The sequence below is a fragment of the Opisthorchis viverrini genome (assembly GCF_000715545.1).
Source record: "Opisthorchis viverrini unplaced genomic scaffold opera_v5_173, whole genome shotgun sequence".
NCBI lineage: Eukaryota > Metazoa > Platyhelminthes > Trematoda > Opisthorchiida > Opisthorchiidae > Opisthorchis > Opisthorchis viverrini.
In genome coordinates this window covers 663,431-669,430 of record NW_008751827.1, presented here as the reverse complement: position 1 = coordinate 669,430, position 6,000 = coordinate 663,431, and positions in this window count along the sequence as shown.

Here is a 6,000-nt window from a genome sequence, read left to right as displayed (position 1 = left end):
GAGATTGAAACTACCAGTTTGTTAGTTTGACGAAGGCGATTAGCTTACCGGTTGGTCCCCAGGAAATTCTGATGCCTTTTGGACATACGAAAACAAGCCGCCATTCTGAACCTCGCTCGGGAAAACAAAAACGTACTGTTCAAATACATGAAACAACGCTGCAGAAACAAGCCAACCGCGTTCTCCTTAAGGGACGGAAACGGAGAACCCATGAGTGATCCAACAGTGATATCTGATGTTTACCGAGAACACTATACGGGTCTACATTCAGCCCGTGTCCACGTCACATCCAGTCTACGAACAACCTCTAACCGACTTGGTCTTCACGGTGGGGGACATTCGTCAACTCTTGCACACGATCAACCTATTCTGTGCGTTGGGGCCCGAAGAGGCCCATCCAAGGATTCTGAAGGAAACACCGTCTACACTGGAAAATCATTTATGTCTAGTGTTTCGTCAGTCGCTTGACGAAGGTCGCCTTCCCTCTGCTTGGAAGGGAGCGATTGTCAGGCCAATCTACAAAACTGGTGAACGACTATCTCCCGGCAGCTACAGGCCTATAAGCCTCACTAGCGTGCCGTGCAAAGTGTTGGGACGAATTCTGAAGCGGGCTATCCTAAATCACCTTAATTCCAGCAACCTGATATTTCCAGCTCAACGCAGATTCCTCCAAAACTGTTCTTGCGTGAAAAACATGCTCGTGTTTATGGACAGCTTAAACCAAGTCAAGGACGAAGGACTCATATCGGATGCCATATTTTTCGACTTCTCAGAAGCATTTGATAGGGTTCAACACGTACCGCTGCTTCACAAACTCGAGTCTTACGAGATTCAAGAGGAGACTCTTCACTGGATCAAGGCGTTTTTATCAGATAGATCATTCCAGGTGAGAATAGGCTCTACCTACTCTCCTCCAGCGCCGGTCGCCATTGGGGTTCCTCAAGGCTCTGTCCTGGGACCACTGGTGTTTCTATGTCACCGACCTTACAGATGTCTACTTTTGCGGACGACTTGAAATCCTGGAGTTCCAATGCCAGTGCCCTTCAAACGGATGCAGACGCTGCAAAGCAGTCGTCGTTGGACAGGTCCTTTCCTCTGAATGACGAAAAGTGCGCCCATGTCATTTGGAGGAGACTCAGCGAATGCCCTTGTCATGTATGGTGAGAAAGGGTCAGAGGACATCATGAGGATAGACACCAAAAAGGATTTGGGTATATGGGTCTCCTCAAACTTGTCCTTCTCAGTGCACCATGAGAAAACGGCCCAAAAGGAATTCGCCATTTTACTGATGGTCCGGTGAACCTTCTCCCGTATTACTCGCATCGACTTCCAAATACTCTATGGGGCCTACATCGGACCGCTCCTGGAGTACGTCAACCAAGTTGTCTACTCAGAACGAACGAGAGATGTCTTTCGTGCGTGACGTACGTCACCCTCTTCGAGCGTGTCTAGCGAGCCGCTACGAGAATTGTTTCCAGCCTCAAGTCCGTGGACTACGAAACCCGTCTCCCGATGCCCGATCTCTTTCCCCTGGAGTGTCGTCGCCTCCGAGGGGACCTTATTATTACTTATACCCTGTTTGAACGAACCTTGGACGACATTTTTTCCACCGTTGACCCAGCAAACACGCGGCGGGGACATGATAAGAATATTTGCAAGCTCAAAGCGCACACATTGATTGAGCAAAATTTTTCTCATTTCGGGCAGTAGCTGCGTGGAATGACCTTCCTCTGACGGTTGTCCACGCTCCTTCTAGAATTCAGTTCAAAGCACTATCAAAAATTTATGCGAATCCTCGTGCTGGCAAGCATACTGCTCCGCGCTGAGAACATAGAAAACAGTGCTACACCTTTTTTCACCTGTGCCTTTCAGGTGAACGACAGCGGCTGAACGACAAGAAAAAAAACCAACCGGGGAGACTTGGGCAACATCCTCCATCCTGTGTATCAATCCGTGAATCCGTGAAGTTGAGCCTCGTTCCCTTGAAAATTCTTGGCTGCATTTCATTTGATCCCGGTCCAAGGTCCAGAAACTTTAGCACTTCCATTCAGGCGTTGCTGTGACCAACTGGTCTCATATGCACGTCCTTGGGCAATTAATGGGCCTCTGGGTAAGCAGACTCTGGCCCCTGGAGTACCGTCGCCTCCGAGGGGACCTAATTCTTACGCCCTGTTTGAACAAAGCTTGGCAAACAGGTTTTTTACCGTTGACCCAGCAAACACCCGGCGGGGACATAGTAAGAAAATCTTCAAGCTCAGGGCACACACATTCATTAGACAAAACTTTTTTTCATTTCGGGTAGTAGCTGCGTGGAATGACCTTCCTCCGGCGGTTGTACACGCTCCTTCTCGAACCCAATTTAAAGCACTATTAGACATTTATTTATGCGAATCCTCGCGCTGGCGAGCATACTGCCCCGCGCTGAGAACATAAAGAGCAGTGCTACACCCTTTTTTCACTTGTGCCTTTCAGGTGAACGACAGCCACTGACCGACAAGAACAAAACCGACCCGGGAAACTTGGGCAAAAGCCTCGATCCTGTGTATCAATTCGTGAATCCGTGAAAATCCGTGAACGACGATTGGTCGAAAATATAGACAAAATGGCCAATCGGAATCTAGTATTTCCTGTATGCCCTTCCGGCGGCGCGGAATCACCGGCTCACGGACTCAGATTCACGGATTGATACACAGGATGGAGGATGTTGCCCAAGTCTCCCCGGTTGGTTTTTTTTCTTGTCGTTCAGCCGCTGTCGTCCACCTGAAAGGCACAGGTGAAAAAAGGTGTAGCACTGTTTTCTATGTTCTCAGCGCGGAGCAGTATGCTTGCCAGCACGAGGATTCGCATAAATTTTTGATAGTGCTTTGAACTGAATTCTAGAAGGAGCGTGGACAACCGTCAGAGGAAGGTCATTCCACGCAGCTACTGCCCGAAATGAGAAAAATTTTGCTCAATCAATGTGTGCGCTTTGAGCTTGCAAATATTCTTATCATGTCCCCGCCGCGTGTTTGCTGGGTCAACGGTGGAAAAAATGTCGTCCAAGGTTCGTTCAAACAGGGTATATTGGGCCGTTTTCTCATGGTGCACTGAGAAGGACAAGTTTGAGGAGACCCATATACCCAAATCCTTTTTGGTGTCTATCCTCATGATGTCCTCTGACCCTTTCTCACCATACATGACAAGGGCATTCGCTGAGTCTCCTCCAAATGACATGGGCGCACTTTTCGTCATTCAGAGGAAAGGACCTGTCCAACGACGACTGCTTTGCAGCGTCTGCATCCGTTTGAAGGGCACTGGCATTGGAACTCCAGGATTTCAAGTCGTCCGCAAAAGTAGACATCTGTAAGGTCGGTGACATAGAAACACCAGTGGTCCCAGGACAGAGCCTTGAGGAACCCCAATGGCGACCGGCGCTGGAGGAGAGTAGGTAGAGCCTATTCTCACCTGGAATGACTTCATTGACTTCATTCCATTTGTTAACATCGAATTCTCGTAGGCATCTGGAACCCTCTGCTGTGTATATGTTACAACTTTTCCGCGAAACTTGTGATAATGTCTAAGGGATACTGCCCATTGTGCTACTGTAAGCTTACATAATGTTTGTCTCAACCGTATTACACCTTAACCTCTTGTAAAGCACCGTAATCTGGTTCGGTTCTCCTGGATCAAGCACACTGCGTCAAGCCCGGAGAATAGGAATCAGAGCCAGCTACCGGCTTGCATCCTTCACCAATCCTACTACTGTGGCTGACTTTCAACACCGACTCCTTATCTGCCTGACCCGTATATACAGGCGCACCAGCGGCGGCACTTTTGTCATGCTTACCTTCTTCTTATTCGCATTCAACAACGACCAGATTGTATCTCAACAGTTATGTATTTAGCAAAAATACATCGCAAACGCCTTTGTACTCGGAATGGCAAAATTTTGAAATTTTCCATTAAAGAACGCTTCAAAACACGCCTCTTAAAACAGAGCTTTCCAGGGGGGTACATTCTACTAATGAGAACGTTTTTTGATTGTGTCAAACTGGAGGAGGAAAAGCTCTAACCGGCTTCCATCTTCTGATTCTGAGCTTAATATCTGTGGTCGATCGCTCCTGAGACCAAGTAAAGCGGATAAAAACGCAGCGCATTCATTAGGTGACACGTTCGTCATCCTTGGTACCGGCTGTGAGCCGTTTTCAACTTAGCGTAGATGGTAGTCTAATCTGGGGAATATCTCTTATCAACAACAAGACAACCATAGATATCCAGTTTTTTATTCCACCACTGGTTAGAGAAACGGGCAGTTAAGGGGAAATGAATTGGACTTTTTCTGTTCACTGACGCAATACGAATTCCAGTTTTCAGAACTGGAGCAGTCGTGAACCTGTATGGCAAATGGCCTGCAAAGGGACCGTGTAGAACTACAGGAAAAAGTTGTTTCCGCTTACTCAGTGTGTGCTTGCGAAAATTCCTTCAACTTTTTCTTTGTGAATAAGTCCATACTCAGCCCACTGAGTTACTGTAGTAGCATCATCAACAAGGCGGAAGATGACGAACAGTTCACAAACGTCTGCTTTGCAAGGCATTTTGGAAATTCTAAACGTTCATACCAAAAAATTCCATGACGTCTTTCCGGTAAGACAGTTTTCCGGAATTAGTGCCACAAACAAAATTGCTAGCTGTATTATTTCTTAATGAAGAAAATCACAGGAGTTGGCGCGATCCCACACATGTGGCGTGACACACAGGTATTATTTTAAGTTGCGGCGCGCTTGTTTTGCATGTCGCAAGAAAGGAAGGTGAGCGATGTGTCGTGAGGAATATTGTTGTGGACAGAATTCTGCCCCAAACACTTTCAGCCTGTCTAGTCATCAGCTGGGGTTTTCTTCCGTATTATTTTCATGTGTGAAACAATGACACGGGTCAGCGGGAATGAATTTGACTTGATGGCCTCGTGAGAAAATACGGCACACTACCTTGAAGTTAAGTACATTTTGGACACTCAGATTCAGCGGAATACTGCGCATTATCTGGTTTGGTGTCATACTGTGGACGAACAGTGAATGACTTGCAGATGGGCAATTCAGGACCAGTTGATGGCTGCACAGTAGGATCAGTCAAAGAGCACAATGCTCCAGCTTATGAATCTTACCTATCACTCCGATTACATACCTCACGCCATTAATTCTTATCTTGGTAAAGCCAGGGCTAGTCTTTACCTCAAGGATCCTAAAGTCAGAAGTTTGTGTGTTCGTGATGTCTTTTCACGAATAAAATTTACCAATCGTCCGTAGTGGTTGGACTTTTCAGAATTAGAGGTTTAAGTCCTCTGTGTACAATGATGTCTAGCCATACAGTAGCTTCATGGAACTCGGCGTCCCATGAGGTGTACGCAAAGCATGAATCCTGCAAACGATAACTGTAATAATCAGTTTGGTTGTTATGCCTTCGTATATTTTTCATGCATCGTGCATAACAATTTTCAATAAGAAGGTACCTGGATTTTTATAATCATGTGGCAGTTCTGTTTTTATTAAGTAACGCTGGTTGTCGCAGTGCGCACTTTGACGAATGAAATATCCTGTCGCCGATGGACCTTCTCCGACCCGGCTCATCTGACAGATATGATAATCAGGTTCAATAATTAGCTGCTAGGCGAATTTCTTTGAAAGCAGTAAAAACATCGAAATCGGTGCTCATTCCCCTCGGAAAACGGTGCTTGCTTGGGTGCATTTATCAACTCTGAAAGGATTTGCCCTGAACACGAGGACGAGTACGACCTAGAAATCTTGGACGAAATTGTCGTTTCAGCATATCAGTTCATGAACCCGTGTGTCAAACCTCAGTCAATCTGGTACCCAGCCACCAGCGCCATTGACGCAAGTGGTCTACTCCGTTTACCTCTCTGAGCTCCTGATCCTTGACGCCCAGTTGATAAGGTTCGGGTTCACACAGATTTTGCTACAGAATCTATTCGCCCGTATCATTATGAGTCTTTGAAGACACTTTACA